Genomic DNA, 20,707 nt, shown 5'->3' with positions numbered 1-20,707 from the left:
TGGGAAGCCCCAGTAAAAGACAGCACAGGCCACGGGCAGCCACATTAAAGACAGTGACTTTAGTACTTTGATTCCCAGCATCATTCCCTTCTCGTCTTCTCTCTCCCTTCTCTTTAAATAACTGCTTTAACACCTCCCTCCTCCCCAGCCACCCTCATTCGATCACTCACAGTCATCCCTCAGCCTTCCTCCAAGATCCCGCTGCCTGTCACCACCACTCCCTCCCCTTGCCAATGCATCACTGCACCCTTCCCCATCCTCCCCTCTCCTAACGAGAATGGGGAACACAGAGTCGCTATAATTCTGATCTGGATAATTTTGTTCCCCTCCCAGTATCTAACCGCAAATCACTCGTTTCCCCTCAACTGACCTCTTTCCAACCCAGTTTCCTCTTCCCTCTCTTCCTATCTTACAAATTTCTCAGCTCTGTTTACTTGCTCTGAGTTTCCATTCACTACACAACACATTTATACTGCTTACCAGCACCAGGAACTCCAACGACACATTTTAAAAAAATTACTCTATGCTGCTTTTCTTACTGAAGCATAACATAAAGGAACATTTACAATCCAGCACAGTAACTTGACTGTCGATGATAAGGTTAGGCAAAAGTAAGGAGACAGGAGACACCGTCGTCAGGTTGACGTACATGCCAGCAGTCTGACAAAAAAACAACATTTGTTAACCAATAACTTCGGAAGAACTCGTAAATTGTTAATTGTTGGTGTTCCAGTATAAGAATACTGCTGCATTTCACAAATTATTATACGCTGGTCATTATCATGTTTTTGGTGCCGTGCGGAGAAACATCACAGGAAACTGATAGTAAAGTCTGAAAAAAAAAAAAAAAATGTGCAAAGGAATAAATAAGAAGCGCAAACATCAACAGACCTACTGTACTGGTCCTGCTGAGGCCGTTTATTAGAGTGTAAGGCCACGGCTATGGTATTTATTCCAAGCGTTTAATGGACCATCCTCAGTCTTAATAACTGGTTCAAGGCCTGGTTTCATAAGTTTACAGCTATTTTAGTATCTTCCTCAAAGACAATATTTCTCCATACCTATATCTATTCCCACCAATATCACTCCCCTACGTCAAATAGCTAGGCTTTCAACATGTATTTTTCACCAAAATATTTTTCAATACTTTCCGAAAGGAGGTAAAAGGGTAAGGAATCAGAGGAGTGAGCGGACACCCAGTGCCTAGTTAGCTGTGGATATGAGGCAGTAAACAGGGGATGAGCAGGTCAGCTAGGAAGGTTAAGGCTGACTGCAGTGGAGGAGGGAGATCTTGAAATGACAGGGTGGGGATGGAGGAAACAGCTGTACAAGACGAACACAAGAGACAAAACATGAAAACCAAAACACGGAAAAGACAACAGCATGATCACACACACACACACACACACACACACACACAAACTATAACTGACATATGCACAGGTACAAGTAAATGCAACTGGCATTCACAAACTCAGAATGTCTATATCCATCTCTTCGTCCAAACTGAATGCAAATACCTTCTCAGTTCTTTCAACCACACAAAAGATCGCAAAACCATCAACATACACAATTACAAGCAAAATTTTCAAGCCTACGCCTATTAAAAAAAAAAAAATCAACACATCAATCACTGAGGGTCACTGAAATTAGGCACAAGCAACCAGTAAATATAATACCGAATTAATTACGCCCTTTATTGGTGGGCATTAATATAAAGCACTCCAATAAACGGCCGTCCCTACCAGCCTACTCTCTCTCTCTCTCTCTCTCTCTCTCTCTCTCTCTCTCTCTCTCTCTCTCTCTCTCTCTCCAATTAATCTCAGTGTTCCATCTCCTGATATCAGAATAAGTTTCCTTTCATCTACCCTCTCATGTTACTGACAAGGTAATTTATCTTATTCTCAAATCACCCACATCACCTCTTGTTTTGCTCCACATCACCTGCCTGCTCCCTCCTCATGTGATTCATTAAGAGAATCTGCGCATTATTTGCAGGTCATTTCACTGATCTTCACTCGCTCATTAATTTCTCCCACCTGTATTCATTATCACCGATCGCTGTGTGTGTGTGTGTGTGTGTGTGTGTGTGTGTGTGTGTGTGTGTGTGTGTGTGTGTGTGTGTGTGTGTGTGTGTGTGTGTGCGTGTGCGTGTGCGCGCGTGCTTGGAGGGGGGCGGCTGGCCATAAAACTGTACACACAGACTGAACTGGCAACGAGGATCTTCAAGGTGAAGTGAACCCCACACTGATGCATTATCCTCATGGCTTTACGGATGTATAGTACAATGACTTGTATAATCCTAATGAAGTTTATTAGAGCAGGACGGAAAAAGGTAACTAAAAGGGAAAGGAGGGAGGGGAAGGAAAACGAAGAGTAGGGATAGTCTACAAAGGGATGTGCTGGCAGTTTTGAAGATACGTAATGAAAAACACGAGATGAATGGGGACAACAACGTAAAGATTAACATATATATACGAAGGCACATATTAAATTAGGATGAAAGGCAAGGAAACATATAAAGGAAAAGGTTGGGGAACGAGAAACAGGGGAGATACATCAAAGAAACTTGAGAGAAAAGGCAAAGGCATAAAAAATCGAGGCAGCCCGTAGCGCATACTGAGCCGTAAATAGTTTTTATGAGAGAGTGAGTAGGGAAGGGGGGAAGGCTGTTAAGCAGGAGGATATGAGGAAGTATTTTTTTAAGTAAGTGTGGCGGTGCCTCGTTACTGGGTAATTTTTTAGCTAATGGGAAAATGAGATAAAATAGAAAAATTCAGTACTAATCATAAGTGGAGCGTTGGTGTCAATAAAAGGATTACGTTGATGTATTTTCAAGGGTGGTTGCAACGATTATACAATAAACTCAGATGGATAAACATATTAAGCAGAGAATGAAGAAAATATGAAAGTGCAGAGGTTACAAATTTCATTATGGTAACTTACTGCCAAGACGGGAGATGTATCTTCAGTGTTGGTCATGTAAACTTATCGCTAAAGGTACAGGTACAGAGTTATCTTAAACTAGCCTAACAATCCTAGATAATAATTCAGACAATGAAAGTACGATATAATCATCGGTGATTGTAAAGCCAAAGTGATACACGACCACAGCGTACTGTGGGGTCCTGGACATGTAGAGGGACACGATATATTCTCGAAAAGTTCGAGGTGTGTGGATGACTGATTATTTGAAATCGTATTATACAGGGTGATTCATAAGTCCGTGAAACATTTTAGAAATTCATCGGCTAGATATCTGCCGCATCAGCAAAGGTGGACACACTGAGCATTTGTATGGTTTGTAAAAAAAAAAAAAAAAAAAAAAAAAAAAAAAAACTTGGAGAGTTTACCTATATTTCCGTGTAATAAAATGTGCTATCTGTTGCGTCGTTTGTTAGTGGTGAATTTTTAAAATGTTTCACGGACTTATGAATCACCCTGTATATTGTTCTTCATGCTCAATACAGTAATCCGTATCTAAACTAAATAATCACATAATCAGGGACACAGATTTGACCACAACAAGAACATTAACAGGTGTTGCTCCCGCCACAATCTACCATCGTCCCGTAGGCCATTGGTCAGAGGCTGTTCATCGTTACCTGAGGCACAGCTCTCTATATATTTGCCACAATCTCGCCTGACATAACCAATCCAAATTCATCCATTACGGAAACAAGAGGAAGTAATGAACCCGTGCAGGAGGGACGCTTTGTGATGGAGCTACAGAGAGAGTGTAATGGCAGGTATGACACACAGAGGAGTTCGAAAGATAATGGCCACAGTGATATACTAGGATGTGGTGCGAGATTGTCAGATATAAAAGAATATGAGCGCAAGACTTAAACACAGAGATAATTAATGTTTTTACATACTGGCATTAACGCATACTTCTTTAGTTATAATATTAACAAATACTAACATAGAAAAAAATTATATTTCCAGAACTCAAAATTCATATTCAACGTCATATGCAAAAAATAGACTAAAGCGTGAGTAGATAACAAGTAACATGCTACTACTACGATTCGACAAGCATTTCATGAGAAAAATAGTCAGGTCATCACTAAACAGGAGCACTCAGAAGATGTACACCTCTTCAATGGATCTTGTAATGAAGAGATGGCTCTTGTACCGTGCTGACAACTTACATCAAAATGTCTCCATAATTTTGGTAACTGTATCAAAATACCAGCTACTAAAGTCTGGCAACAGTACAAGCATACTTACTTAGGTCATGGTTGGTGGGGGAGGGGGGTGATATCACTTTCCCAGCCAGGCAAGTGTCGCAAGAGGGATAATTATCCTAATCAACAAAGTATTGTACACAGCTGATGGAACCTCCTACCAGCCAGAACGATAAGGGGGATCAATTGGAAGAGGAAAGTCCTTAAATGATGTCCTCAATCTAAATTACGTTAATTTAACTTCTCATGAAGCAGTATGCATATTTTTACTATCAACCTATCTATAGCCAGACGCCATAATCCCGTTAGGGGTGGCCGTTTGTCTCTTGAGTTACTTTTACGGGGAGGGGCACTAACCCTCCGCCAACCCACTTGTTAACACACGGGGAACACTTACGGGTTGATTATACGGTTACCACCCAGCGTTGTAAATGGTTTCCTGGCTTACAGGAAACCAACAGACTTGTCACTCTATGTAAAGCCACCATAAAAAGGAAAGAAGAGTACTAAAAAGACAGGAAACATGGGAGAAATAAGATGAAAGGAGGGCTAACACAGAAAAAGTATAAAGGTGATGGAAGAAGTAAGCAGCACTACATGAGGTGAGTGGATGATGGTCGCCACCACCTATCATCATTTTTACTGAAATTACATATTTCTTCAAATAAGCTACTTATCAACAACTAGACAAACAATCAAACACTGACCTATCAAGCTATGAAGCTAACTGGATTTCTGTTGTTTGTATTTCTTACGCATTGTGCTCCTCCCTTGTCCTTCCATCCCTTTTGTTTTCCTCCTTCTCTCTTCTTGATCACCAGGTGCGGCACCACAGCTGACATGTGAACCAGAAACTCATCCTTTCCACAGCAATTTATACAACAACAACACTTAAAATTTTACTGGTCTTTCGTGAAGCGTGCAGCTGCTGTATCTAAAATACACCCCCCCCCCGGCCACTGAAGGAAGAGACTGAGAAATGACGCATGTTCGCTTTGCTATTTCAAGTTCTTAAGCAGTGTCTACTGTAGCAGTGTCTACTGTATGGTACTGCTATGTTCCGGAAAAAAAAAAAAAAAAAAAAAAAAAAAATATAAGAATCTACATTTGATTTTTATATGTATCACTGTCCCAGCAAATGTCACGCCCCAAAGCACACCACCTGCCCTGCCTCCTTCACCACATGCAAAGTGAGACGAAACATTGCAATAACTGCACCGTCGGTTGTGTTCCCGTGAACGGCCATGTTGGCTGCCGCAGTTTTTTTTACAAATGAATCGCAATTTTTCTAGGAATATCGCAGGTCGTCGCTGCCGCACTCTTACTCACGTCCTTTTTAGGTTAACATATGGTTATGTGGCACTTGTGCTCCCTCCTGGCTGCGTGGCAATGGCTTGCTGTTGTGACTTCCGGCTGGCTAATGGTGACTGGTTGACAGTGGCTTGTGGTGACTGGTTGTGGTAGATAGATGTGACTGGTCGGATCTGAATGAACTGCTAGTTGATAAATGTAGGGATCCGTGAGGAATGACGTGTACTGGTAGAAACTGAAGCAAAGGGTAACCCCAAAAGCATGAAGCTGAGCTGTCAGAATAGGGCGTTGAGGCTGAAGTAAAGGGAAACAAAGAGTATGACGCTGAGGTGTCACAATAGGGTGTGGAGACTGAAGTAACGGGAAACATACAGCCCACAACAAGTCGTCAGTCACAACAGGGTGTGCAGACTGATATAAAGGAAAACAATCACAGCACAAGTTGAGGTGTCACAATGGAATGGGGAAGTTGTTGCAAATTGAAACATAAAGAGCATGTTACTAAAGTGCCTCAACGTGGTGAGGAGGCTGATATATAGGGAAACATACGTGGCAGGCTAGGAGGGTACCGAATAGTGAAAAATAAAAAAATAAAATAGAAATCCAAGAAAGCAAACAGATGCATCACACACACACACACACACACACACACACACACACACACACACACACACACACACACACAGCGAGAGAGAAGGAGAGAGAGAGAGAGAGAGAGAGAGAGAGAATAACAGGAAACATTCAGAAACTTTACTTCTCCCATACAAAACCCGGAGATAAGAACAATAACAAGCCCTAAAGGGGTTCTAAATTTTATCAGCTTCCAGTCCACGACTTACGTTAAAACAATACGTGAACAAAGAGTTATCTGCACACGCTGACGACGCGTATGTACGGTACATTTGTGTTGTATTCATCGCCATTATTGTTAACTGCAGCAGCTTTAGACAGCCGACTGCAAGACAACAGTCCTTCGAATTTTCCCCACCCTGCCTACTGACTAACAGCCTATCTATGGATCTAGTCCCAGCATATCTGATGATTTCATTTCCGTCAGCCTCTTCTCAAAACTAAACCTCTGATTTATCATTCAATTACCACAGCTGTCCAACAGTTATCTGTTCAATGAAACACGCAACCTGTCTACATCCACTGGTGTTTTTACCTGTGGCGATTACAGCCTATGTTTTCGCATGCCCAAGTATGTAAGAAGCTCCATTTTCATAATTCCATGTGATATCTAATATAATACTTTTAGCTCCTCTCTGACCACTCCTATGATTACTTTCTAAACATACTGTTCGACTCCAGGTTTCTGATCCATGAGATAACACTGGAGCGATAAAATGATTGTACATCTACTTTATATTGACTTGGCTCGATTCTCTACTGTCCTGAACCACGAGATGTAATCAACATCTACTCTCATAATTCCAACACATTCCTGGTTTCCATTTCTTAAAAAATTCTTTCAACCACTGCTCCCCTCTCCGGTAATCTTCATTTATGTATTATATTTTTCAGCTTTCTTTCCTACTTTCCCATCGAAAATTTGGAACTTTATTTTACTCCCTTCTTCTTTTACGCTTCTGGTCGGTCGGTCTGTCTGTCTGTCTGTCTGTCTCTCTCTCTGTCTCTCTCTCTCTCTCTCTCTCTCTCAGCACGGAATGGACTGCCATGCTGTGTATGCAGAGGGCAGAGAGAGTAAAAAGGGTAAGGAAACGAGAAAGGTCGGGGAAAGGACAAGGACTGTAGACTGGAAAGAAAAGAACCAGGAAGAAAACTGACAGATCGGCAAGTGAGGAAGAGAGAAGAGATGCAGAATGGGAAGGAAAGGAGGAGGAAGAAGATACAGTAACTTGAAAAAAAATGAGCCGAAAGGAGGAAAGGCAAGAACAGAACGGTAAGATGTGACGAGGGGAGACTGGAGAGGATGAGGAAAGACAGAAGAGGAGGAATGAAAAAAAGACGGGACTGTAATGTTCCAAGAAAATCAAAAGCGAGACAGGTAGAAGAGGTGACGATGAGAATGAGACAGAGGAGGAGCAGACTGAAGGTAATGTGTCGTGTTTGGGTTGTACACTGATGGACTGACGGCCGTGTAAGTAAATGGCTCTGGAGATGCCGTAACATACCTTCCTTGCACATTTAATTTGCATATTACACCTCTTGTACGTTACCATGAAAACTACCAGTATCTTGATGCTAATAAAATACAAATAAATACATAAAATAAAAGGGAATATAAATCTGTAAAATGTACAATAAATCGCTAGAAAAACGTCCAACGAAAATTAAAATGTTACGTAAAATATAACCAAGAGAGGGGGTGGGACTTGTTTGGTCCCGCCATGCCACACAAATTTCCAAACATTTTCAAAATTCATAAATGCAACTAGAGCAAGTTATCGAAGCAAAGTAATCAGCTTAAGCCTCGATATCATAGCTTCCCTCAACAACGTGAGGGCAAGCTTTTTGGCACAGAGGGAATGAGAGAGGGAGAGTGCTGACGAGAGTAAAATGTACTGAAGACAAAGGACCGAAGGAGAAAAGTAAGGTACACAAAGAGGTAAGGATGAAGGGAACAGAAAGGCAAGAAAGAGTGATGCTGAAGCATACAAATAAATATACACTTTTTGTCCCCCTGTTAATTGATATACACTGAAGTTATAAATGTCGGTGTCATGAACAACCCGAAAGCTGACAGCAAGACCACAATGATGAGTTTCACAGCACAATTTTAATCAATCCAAAGACGAATCCGTATACAGCAGGGGATACTGGACGAAGCACTTTGCAAAACACTGATGAATTCTGTAAGGCTGGAGCTGATTAGTACGAACCAAATAGTATGTGTTTCAAAAAGTCTTTCCAGATTATTGTACATTTTTGCAAAGAAAAAATATATGATAGAGCAGTATTATTAACTTAAAATCAGTTAAATTTTTATGCCAATTTCATAACGGATTAATCTACTTATCAATCTACCTGCCGACCTACCTATCTACCTACCCACTTACCTACCCACCTACCTACTTATCTATCTATAACCATTTATCTATCGATTTATAACCTGAGATGAGTGCATCTCGCGATGCTAATAAAAATCCCTAAATGAGATTACGAGCAAAAGTTATTTAATCAGCAAAGAGCCCTTAGGCCACTGGGATGTCAGTATTAACGTAAAATGTTGCACAGAATTACCAGATTATTGACATGTCCGTGATTAATTAATTGATGTAGCCAGGTTTTGTGTGGGCAGGTGAAGGTACGAGTGAACAGAGTGTGAAAGAACTGTTACAGCGAATTATCAGGTGATATACGGAGAATGGGTAAATTATTTTTGAGATATATTAGTCGTCAATTATAATAAAGATTTTGTGAAATAATTTCGTACTTGCCAAAAATTTGGCTTTTAATAAACTAGAGAGTTGGTCAGAACACATGAAAAGGTGACAGGGATAGGTGGGTGAGAAAGAATGGGAAAGAAAGGAGGGAGGCAAGAGAGAATAGGACAAAAAGGAGCGAGGTCAAAGAGAATGGAAATAAGAGTAGAAATGCTCTGGGACGTGTGGCGAGGCTCTTGTTTTAAAGTCTGCTGTAAAAAGTAACTTGCCATGTCAAATAACCTAATACGGGACCAGTTTATGTCTCAATGGGCTTAAATGAAGAAAATTTACTAGAGTTGCTGCTAGATGGCGTCACCACAAATGTCAGCTGACTGCAAAATTGGATTCCCCAAGTCAAATAACCCGGTATGAGACCACTTTTATGTCTCAACAGACTTAAATTAAGAACTTTTACTAAAGTTGTCGCTAGATGGCGACCTCAGATGTCAGCTGATGGGGGACTTGGAATCTCCATGTCAAATAACCATATATGCATCACTTTTATGTCTCCAAAGGTCTCCTTTTAACAAATCCGCCAGAAGCAGAAGCAGCAGGAGAAGAAAAAGAACACTGGCCACTCACTGACCTGCTGACTATCGCCGCTTGTAAAAAACAGGGGCGAGGCCAAAGAGGGCGGGAGAAACAGGTGAGAGACCAAAAAGAACGAGAGAAATATTGAGAGAGGCCAATGAGAATGGGAAACATTGCAGGGAGGCAAAAGAGAATGGGAGAAACAGGAGAGAGGCCAAAGAGAACAAGCAGGAGCGAGGCCAATGAGAACGGGAGAAATAGCAGCGAGGCCGAAAAGAACGGGAAAGTGAAGATGCAAAAAGTGACGCGATGCAGAACTGAACAAGAAGGAGATGACAGAACAGAAGAAGGCTGGGGAGAAAGAGGTCAGCTGAGAGAGAGAGAGAGAGAGAAAGAGAGAGAGAGAGAGAGAGAGAGAGAGAGAGAGAGAGAGAGAGAGAAACGAAAAACATGTGACATAAAAACACTGACAATGATAATAATTTCAACCCCACTAAGAGGACAACACGGCCAGTTAATTTATATGAAGGAGTGTCGTCCAAGCTTGCCTTTGTTCGTAATTCAGATTCTGGACTTGAGTTGGTGCCTGACTTTGTGGTTGAGAACATTATGACAACGGGCTAAAACGTCTCTCTCTCTCTCTCTCTCTCTCTCTCCACACACACACACACACCGTGCCCCGGCACCAATTTTTCAAATTTCGAAAATCGAGCTTTTTTTTTTCTTTCTTACCAAATTGATAAGAAACGTCTGGTGCATCAGGCAATGCAATTTCTGGCTTCCTAATCCCTTCCTGTGCTCCGCAATGAAGCGCGAAAAATTTCGCCAAATGACTCCCTACACACTGGTGAAAACTAAGCAGACACAATCGGATCCATCAGGCATGCGCTCTGCCTATGGCAGTTTCATGTTTGTTTGTTTATCCACACCATATCTCCAAAAGTTCTCAATGAATTTCAATGAAATTTTGTGGAAGGGTGGTCAATGGGCCAAGAATGGATTGATTAAATTCGGGGGCGGATCCGGATTCGAAGTATCCAGCACGATATCTCCTAAAGCTCTCGATGAATTTCAATGAAATTTTGTGGAACGGTGGGCCATGGACCAAGAAAGAATTGATTAAATTTTGGGGTGGATCCAGATCTGGATCGTAAGTATCCCACACAATATCACCAAAAGTTCTCACTGAATTTCAATACGATAAAATTTTGTGCAGGAGTGGGCCATGGGTCAAGGAAAAATTTATTAAACTTGGGGGCGGATCCGGATCGTACTTATTCCAAAAAATATCTCCACGGATCCGGATCCTGATCCTTTTAAATGGCAACTGCATTGGCGAAGGTGTGCGCTCTCTGGGTGTTTTCTAGTTTATTACTGTCCTCAGTTCTCATCTAGCTTCCTACTGTGTCTTCAGTTCACTGTACTCATCTTCCATTATTCTACCACCGACACGTCAAAGGAACACCTTCGTTGATGTCAATACACTGTACTGCGTGAGATTTCCCAATGTCGGGAAATGTAACGAACAAGCAGTACTCAGGCTGTCGCCACGCGAGTTAGAAAGGTGGTGAGCAGTAACGCTAAATGTTTATGATCCCAAAAACGCTCGGACTGATCCGTTTGGTTGCCTGCACAAAGCGGACTGTTCAAGCAAATTTCTGTGTGAGCTGCTAAGGCCAATGCTCTCTCCCTTGGTTAAGGATACTTGAATAGGCCGCATTCATGCGGCCAGACAAGTCGCCCTGAGCATGTATGAGGCCCTTTAGTGCACCGCGAAAACAAGGACTGATGGGCTTCAGAGAACAGTGACATAAATATGATCAGATGTATATGGATAACAATAAAGTTACGTCCTTATTTCTCCCTCCCTTCACTGTCTATTGTTACATAGCCTATGATTTCATCATCCTTTGTGTAATTTTAATGCACAGTATGCTGCATGTTTGATCACGAGCGTGTTCTGCCTCAGTCCCCCCTTCTACCGTTATAGTAGAGTAAGTCGTCCTTTCTGTTGTTCAGAGCAGGATTTTCAGCTCTTTGTCCCCATGGCTTCATTTGCGCGTCCTTCTTACAAGTTGTATCAAGCTCTGCTGGCCCCTATATAATGAGCTCAGTCTCTGCATCATTACCACTTAGATCTACTCCTCATTTTGTTCACATCTCTGTCCTCCCCTGTACAGTTATTATTGTGAGTGCTCAGGAAGTCTCCAACCATCTAGCAGCTGTGTAATTTGAGTATAAGTGTTATTGCATTTTGTTCTTGTACTGTATAGCATAAGTTGTTAATTTGTAGGCCTGGTGAGGTTTTTGTAATTCGTGTGGGGTTCTTATTGTTGGCCATCATTCATAATAGTTTGTATCTGTAATAATTTATCTTGCATTAGCTGAGCATTACCCAGTGTATTTTCATTTTATCAGGGCTGACTTAGGTAAATTTACTCTTGCTAATTTCGTGTTAATAGAGGCTATTGCAGTTAACCATATATTTAACCTGTTTTTTGCCATTACATTATCCTTATGAGTCCTGAATGTTTTGTTGTTAGTTTGAGCATTAAACTTTAACTTGTAATTTTACCTAACTCTTTTGTTTTGAACCTGGAACTTTACGGGACAGTGGTGATTTTTAGTATTCTCACTTAAAGTGTACATTATCTTTCGCTGTTCCGTAACATAAATTTGGCGACCTCTTATCAGGATATTCAGGATATTATCATAAGGATATTGCTCGATATTTTGTGACTGTTACTTATTCATGATGTCTACTATTACTACACTTGATGAAGCCAAAGATTTTTTGTCAAATGTGCAAACAGTATGTGATGTAGAAAACAGAACAAAGAATGAACTTAAGCTTGTTGCTCAACAATTGGGAATTGCAATTCACTCTCATCATTCTAAAGATCAGATTGTCGGCATGATTAATAAAAGCTTGTTTAATGTAACTCCTCCAAATGAGCAAACGCAGATTGAATTAGCTAAGTTACAGCTAGCATTGCAGGAGGCTCAGGCTAAGGAGGCGGAGTCTCGTGCTAAGGAGGCTGAGGCACAAGTTGAACTTGCCAGGATTCAGGCAGACCATGAGTATCGCATGAAACAAGGTGGAACTGGATCATCTAGCTCTGATGATTTTGATGTGGCTAAAAATGTTAAACTTGTCCCTCCTTTTAATGAATCTGATTTAACAAAGTATTTTCAGTTGTTATAGAGGGTAGCTACAGGTTTTAATTGGCCAAAAAAGTATTGGCCAGTACTCCTTCAAACTGTTCTCACCGGTAAAGCTCAAGCAACTTATGCATCTTTGCCTCAGGATCAATGTGATAATTATGATGTAGTTAAGAGCTTGATTCTTAAGGCCTATGAGCTTGTTCCTGAAGCCTATAGAGTAAAGTTTAGGACAACTTACAAGCAAGATAAGCAATCCCATGTTGAGTATGCAAAAATCAAAGAAGATCTGTTAGAGCAGTAGTTAAATTCTAAGAATGTGGATTCTGATTTTGGTAAATTTAAGCAGATGATTTTGCTGGAGGACTTCAAAAGGTGTATTAGTAAAGATGTAAGCCTATATCTTGATGAGAAAAGAATAGATAATTTGTCTGATGCTGCAGTTTTAGCTGATGAATATGTTCTCACTCACAAGAGATATTCTAGAGAAAAAGGGAAAGCTGAGAGTAAGTACGTTGCCTCTACTCAGAGTACAGGTAACAGGAAAGAGAATAAAGATGATGTTTCTCAGGAAGTAAATACCAGCTTCACCTCTAGATTTCAGAAAAGTAAATGTACTTATTGTAGTAAGCTTGGTCATACTACGGAGAAATGTTTCAGGAGACAGCGTGATGTGAACAAAAAGGAGTCTTTAAATATTCAGTCAATTGGTCTAGTGTCCACCCTTGAGAGTTCCCAGAATTCTTTAACTGAGTTAACTGAACCTGCTTTGAGGGGTAACTTAAATTCTCATGATGGAGCTCCTCTTTTGAGCAGTAACGTGGGTGACACTCTCAAGAGTTCATGTGCTAATTTCCTGTCTGATGGTTTTGTCAGTCCTCTGGACAGTAATGACAGGAAATCAGTTAAAATATATCGTGATACAGGTGCTTGCCAATCCCTTATGCTGACCAGTGTTCTAGGCTCTAATGTTAATTCCTCTGATGAAACTGTAATCTTACAAGGTGTAGGGAATAATTACTTCTCTGTCCCTCTGTGCAGAGTGAATTTAGAGTCTGGTTTTGTTAATGGTTCCGTTATGGTTGGGTTGGTTGAGACACTCCCAATGTCAGGTGTAACTTTCTTACTTGGAAATGATATTGGTGGAAGTCAAGTGTGTCCAGCTCCTCAGTTGTCTAGTGAGCCAGTGGCTGCGACCCGGGATTGTGATGTCCCTGATGTGTTCCCTGCATGTGCTGTCACCAGGGCTAAGTCTAAAGTTACTGGTGATTTAGAGGATAATGATGATGATGATGTTATCCTAGCTGACACTTTTCTTGCTAATTTGGACCACTCACCAGATGAGGCAGTACCCCGTAGTGTTGATAATTTGTCTCGTCAAGAGTTGGTTGAGTTGCAGGTTGCTGACACTGAGCTGAAAGGTCTAGCTAACTCTGCTTACAGTGAAGAAGAGTCAGCCGGTGCTTCTACTTGTTATTATGTAAAGTCAGGAGTACTTATGAGGAAGTGGAGACCCCCAACAGCATCAGCCGACTGTGAATGGGAGGTTGTACATCAAGTTGTCATCCCTCGTGTTTGTAGGCAGGATATCATTAGAGTGGCTCATGATTCCAGTTTGGCAGGACACCTTGGAGTGAGGAAGACTGTGGCACGCATTTTGAAACACTTCTACTGGCCAGGTATCTTCAGGGATGTTTCCTGGTATTGTAAGTCTTGTCACACCTGTCAAGTTGTGGGGAAGTGTAATCAGACCGAAAAGGTTGCACCTCTAGTTCCCATTCCTCCTTTTGAGGCGCCATTCACCCGTGTGTTGGTGGATATTGTGGGCCCTCTTCCTAAGACTTCTTCAGGATTTTCTTATGTGTTGACCCTGATTGATATGGCTACTCGTTATCCTGAAGCCATTCCACTTAGAAATATCTCAGCAAAGAACGTGGTTAAGGAAATGCTAGGGTTCTTCACAAAGTTTGGTCTGCCCAAGGAGGTACAGTCAGACCGGGGAAGTAATTTCATGTCAAATGTTTTCAAGCAGTCTCTGAATGAGTTGGGCATCACCCAGATCACGTCTTCAGCTTATCATCCCCAGACCCAAGGAGCGTTGGAGAGATATCATCAAACACTCAAATCGATGCTCAAGAAATACTGTTTGGAACATCAGAAAGACTGGGATAAAGGTCTTCCATTCGTTGTGTTTGCTGCAAGAGAATCTCCAAATGAATCACTGGGCTTCTCACCTTTTGAACTACTGTTTGGCCATGAAGTAAGAGGACCCCTTAAGCTACTCAAGGAATGCGGGCTGTCGGAGGAAGATGACGTCAACCTGCTGGAGTATGTGATGAAGTTCAAAGAACGGCTGTCCACTGCTTTACGGCTGGCGAGAGAGAATTTAGGAGCTGCTCAGGAGAAGATGAAGACTTGGTATGATAAGAAGTCCAGGTTACGCCACTTTCAGCCAGGAGATCAGGTTTTGATTCTGCTACCGGTTCATGGGCAACCTCTTCAAGCCAAGTTTAGTGGTCCTTATTTCGTGGAGAAGAAACTCAGTGATGTCAACTATGTCATCGCCACACCAGATCGTAGAAAGAGCAAGCAACTATGTCACATCAACATGCTAAAGTTATATCACAGGCAGGACGAAAATAATCCAGTCTGCACTGTAGCTGTTCCACCCGAGTCTGCAAGTGAAGCTCTCCCATGCAGTATGAGCCTGAGTGATAGTTTAGGGAAGAATCCTGATATCATGAATGATCTCCAAGCTTTCTCATCTACCTCCCGAGGAAAGGCAGGAGTTTTCGGCATTACTGCAGTACCCGCAAGTGTTCCATGCCACTCCAGGAAGAACCACTGTGTTGATGAATGATGTCGATGTTGGAGACGCAAAGCCAATTAAATTGCCTCCTTACCGTGTGAACCCAGTGAAAGTTTCTCTCATCCAGAAGGAGCTTGGCTACCTGTTGGACCACAAGATGATTGAGCCCTGTCAGAGCGAGTGGAGTTCTCCTGTCACTCTAGTCCCTAAGCCAGGTGGGTCACAGCGGCTTTGCATTGACTACAAACGTGTTAATCAGATAACCAAAACAGACACTTACCCTCTCCCTCGCGTGGAAGATTGCATAGACAAGATCGGAATGGCTAGGTACATAAGTAAGTTTGATTTGTTAAAGGGATACTGGCAAGTACCTATGACTGAACGTGCTAGGGAAATCTCATGTTTTGTAACACTAGGAAAGACTTTTGCATGTTCTGTAATGCCATATGGTATGAAGAATGCACCAGCCACATTTCAGAAGCTCATGAATGTTGTAACAGAGGGTTTGGCAGGGTGTGTTGTTTATATTGATGATGTATTAATCTTCAGTGACAACTGGAAAGATCACCTATGCCATGTCAGTAAATTTCTTGAGCGTTTAGTTCAGGCTAATCTTGTAGCTAATTTATCAAAGTGTGAGTTTGGTCAAGCTAAAGTTCAGTACCTTGGGTACGTAATTGGTGATGGACATGTTGCACCACCAGCAGCTAAGGTTCAGGTTATAAGTGATCTTCCCAGACCTAAAAGTAGGAAAGAGCTACAAAGATTTTTGGGAATGGCAGGATATTACAGGAGATTTGTTCTTAACTTTTCTATTCTTGTATCACCACTTACAGACCTACTGAAAAAGGGAGTTAAATTTGTCTGGACCGATAACTGTGATTCCTCTTTCAACAAACTTAAAGCTATCCTATTAAGTCAGCCAGTGCTCGCTACTCCAAATTTTGCTAAGCCTTTTAAGATGGCTGTTGATGCAAGTGATACAGGAGCTGGGGCTGTTTTGCTGCAAGAGGATGATCAGGGTATTGAACACCCTGTAACTTATTACAGTAAGAAGTTCACTCCACCTCAAAAGAACTACTCAACTATTGAGAAAGAGCTTTTGGCCTTGATTTTGGGTTTACAGCATTTTTCATTTTATTTGTGTTCTGGTTTTGACCCCATAGTCATTTATACCGATCATAACCCACTGAAATTCCTTAGTAAGTTTAAAGATAAAAATCAGAGATTGACAAGATGGAGTCTGCTTCTTCAGGAGTATTCATTAGACATACAACATGTCAAGGGGAAAGAAAATGTTATTGCAGATTGCTTATCTAGACTTTAGACAGATTGTTTTAGAGTAATAAGAAATTTCCTTTGTAAATTTCTTTTTCTTGGTGGGGAGGTGTTACATAGCCTATGATTTCATCATCCTTTGTGTAATTTTAACGCACAGTATGCTGCATGTTTGATCACGAGCGTGTTCTACCTCAGTCCCCCCTTCTACCGTCATAGTAGAGTAAGTCGTCCTTTCTGTTGTTCAGAGCAGGATTTTCAGCTCTTTGTCCCCATGGCTTCATTTGCGCATCCTTCTTACAAGTTGTATCAAGCTCTGCTGGCCCCTATATAATGAGCTCAGTCTCTGCATCATTGCCACTTAGATCTACTCCTCATTTTGTTCACATCTCTGTCCTCCCCTGTACAGTTATTATTGTGAGTGCTCAGGAAGTCTCCAACCATCTAGCAGCTGTGTAATTTGAGTATAAGTGTTATTGCATTTTGTTCTTGTACTGTATAGCATAAGTTGTTAATTTGTAGGCCTGGTGAGGTTTTTGTAATTCGTGTGGGGTTCTTATTGTTGGCCATCATTCATAATAGTTTGTATCTGTAATAATTTATCTTGCATTAACTGAGCATTACCCAGTGTATTTTCATTTTATCAGGGCTGACTTAGGTAAATTTACTCTAGCTAATTTCGTGTTAATAGAGGCTATTGCAGTTAACCATATATTTAACCTGTTTTTTGCCATTACATTATCCTTATGAGTCCTGAATGTTTTGTTGTTAGTTTGAGCATTAAACTTTAACTTGTAATTTTACCTAACTCTTTTGTTTTGAACCTGGAACTTTACGGGACAGTGGTGATTTTTAGTATTCTCACTTAAAGTGTACATTATCTTTCGCTGTTCCGTAACACTATTTTCTTAGTTCCTCCAATTCTTAGAATACTGTGTCATTCTTCCCGCTGGTATCACCCCATTTACCCCTTCTCTCACTTTTCTCTAAAATCTTCCTTATCACTACCTTCCTCACCCTCCGCCAGGCACTTTTCTTTCTCCTCTTGCTCCTTCCATATTATGTTTCTGAACAACTCCTCTTCTTTTTCTGTATCTCCTTCATCTCTCATGACATTCTTTTTCTTTATCATTTTTCTTACTGCATTTCTTTGTGTCAGTTTCTCCATATCTCTATATAGTTTCTTACTGCTATCTCCCTCATCTCTCACGACATTCTTTTTCTTTATCTTTTTTCTGACTGCATTTCTTTGAGTCAGTTTCTCTATATCTCTATACAGTTTCTTTCTGTCTTTTCCTAGTTTCTTTGTGACCAAATAAAAATAGCTCTTTGTTTCTTCATTTGTTCTAATCTCCCTTGCCCTTTTCTATATCTTCTGAGTCAATGTGAAATCTTTCCATCTCTCAAGATATATTCGTCTCTTACCATCGTCCTCTTGCAAATTGTTCGACCTTATCTCGTTTCCTTCTCACTTCTATCAGGCTCTAACTTCTCAGTCTTTCTCTCTTACCGACTCCAAGTATTTCTCTCTCTCTCTCTCTCTCTCTCTCTCTCTCTCTCTCTCTCTCTCTCTCTCTCTCTCTCTCTCTTTTCTGTGTCAATATCATCTCTTTCATTCACAGTTTTACTCGGTCGACACTTCCTAAACCACACCAAGTTACTCATAATACAACAATTAATTCTCTCTCTCTCTCTCTCTCTGCTAAATTGCTTCCGTCTCGCCTGCCGCAGTTTGAGATCAATGTGGGAGGGTTGTTTTACTCAGAGAAAAGAAGCGGCCTTGGGAGATACTGATGGTGGATGTGAGTCGGGTGGCTGGAGGGAGAGGCAAATACAGAACAAGGTGGGGGGAACGCGGTGGGGAAATATTTAACAGAAGAAGGTATTGCCTGGGAGGAACAACCGCTGACCCCTTCGATACGGTAACTTTCACATTATTTTACTCTTCCTACTACCAGACATTTTATTCGCCTTCCTAGAGTGTCCGAATAGTGAATGGATTCATAAAGACTAACTCTTCAAAAAAAATAATAATCCTTTACTAAAATCGTCAGGAGTTAACATAATAGTGAAAAATACATCACTACTTTAAAGGATTCATAAGTAAAGACAAATATAACTCTCACGATTCTGCCTTAACCTTCACTTTCGGCAAGCCAAACTTAAGACAATAAAGAGATAAAGCCAAATACTCTAAGCCGTCTTCATTTGCAAGTATCTTCTTATTGTAACTCTTCATACTCTATCTTATGTATTGTTACAAGATTCACTGGTCTCCTGACACATTCTTCTGGCTTAAAGGCGTGCGTCTTTCTCTTCTTTCAAAACTTCTCTATTTTTCCTTCCTTTATGTGTCCATTTTCTTTTTCTTTCTTTAACATGTCTCCTCCCTCCGTGTATCCCTCAAAGTTCTCTTCCTCTTGCATTTCCTCTTCCCCCAACTTTTATTTCTCCCACAAATTTCATAACTTCCACCTCAATTCTCCTTTCCACCAACCCGCATTCTCCCTCACCTTACTATTCTGATTTTCCTTTACGCGTTCACTGCTTAAAAACTTTATCCTCATTTCCTTATATATCTCTCTCTGCTTCTAATACTAACTCCCTGACCAATTTTTCATATCTTTGTCGCGCGCGCGCACACACACACGCACACGCGAGCGCACACACACACACACACACACACACACACACACACACACACGTTAGTCTCTCACTCTCACTCTCTCTCTCTCTCTCTCTCTCTCTCTCCATCTGCAATATAAAATCTCTTTCTCTAATAACGCAGAATGATTATTAAGTCTGTGGAGTGAATGGAGATGCAAATATGGAAGAATATGATAGGGGGATGAACAGACAAGAGAAAATCCGAGAAGAGTAATGGCTAGATGCAGGAAGATAAAGCAATTAAGGAATGTGATTATAAATGAAGCATCAGAGAAGAGGGGAGACCTGACAGCGAGTTCATTTAAAACTGGCTGGATAGGAAGACGAAGAATAAGAGTGAGATAATAAGACTCGAGAAGAACAAGAGATAAATGAAAGGGGATTTATACAGACAGAGAATGAACTACAAAACTTCACTATAACTTACCAATTTAACTCACTGTATTTCACATCAGCATCAGCACGCACTCACGTCAGTATACTGAGAACATCAAATTTAAACATCCACTATGTCCTACTATTTGTTTTTATTTATGCTACACCTGTTAACTCGACCGGACATGTAAGAAACGTTACCTACATATCTCAGTTTTTCCTAGGATATACTCTCTTACTCACAGAATCTGTTTCAATATAAAGGCTGTAAATGAACTTCAGAGAAACACGACTACGAGTCTCTATTTTTTCATCTCTGCATAGGAAACTGTGTGTGTTCTGCCACACACACACACACACACACACACACACACACACACACACACACACACACACACACACACACACAAGCGCGCGCGCGCATACCAATATAATGCAATTCCACGACTCCTGTTCTTGAATAAGTGAATCTACACCTCTTACTTTAAATACATACCCAAAATAATGGTCGTCATGAAAACACTGGAGATAGGTAGAAAATTTTTCTCAAAACATGAACCCATTTTAAAAGCGCGCGTGGCCAAGACCTCCTGCCCGACCCTCTGACACCCTCATTATCCAGGGAACACTGACCCGTCAACAAAAAACTTCATACATCTGATCTTTTATCGCCACAAATTACTAGTCAGTTATAAAATACTCGCTGGCGCTGGAATTATACACCTTAATTATTCCCGAATGCTCTCTCTCTCTTTTGTATTTATTATGCTAAATTTTTCTTGCTTCCTCCCTCAATCTCCACTTGATACCCTGTGATTACTTTTTTCCTTCCGACTCCCTTCTCGCCGTCAAATCGCGAAGTGTATTAATATTTTCCACTCACACCACAACTTGGTTCTCCTGCCGCCGGCCCTTCCCTTCTTTACATAGAAGTTACAGGCCGATGACGTAATTTAAATTTTTTATCTAGCTTCTAGCTACATTCACACGATTTT

The sequence above is a fragment of the Coenobita brevimanus genome, chromosome 97, assembly GCF_032717465.1.
Source record: "Coenobita brevimanus isolate Jiangsu-jjx chromosome 97, ASM3271746v2, whole genome shotgun sequence".
Classification (NCBI taxonomy): Eukaryota; Metazoa; Arthropoda; class Malacostraca; order Decapoda; family Coenobitidae; genus Coenobita; species Coenobita brevimanus.
Note: the sequence above shows the minus strand (reverse complement) of the source record.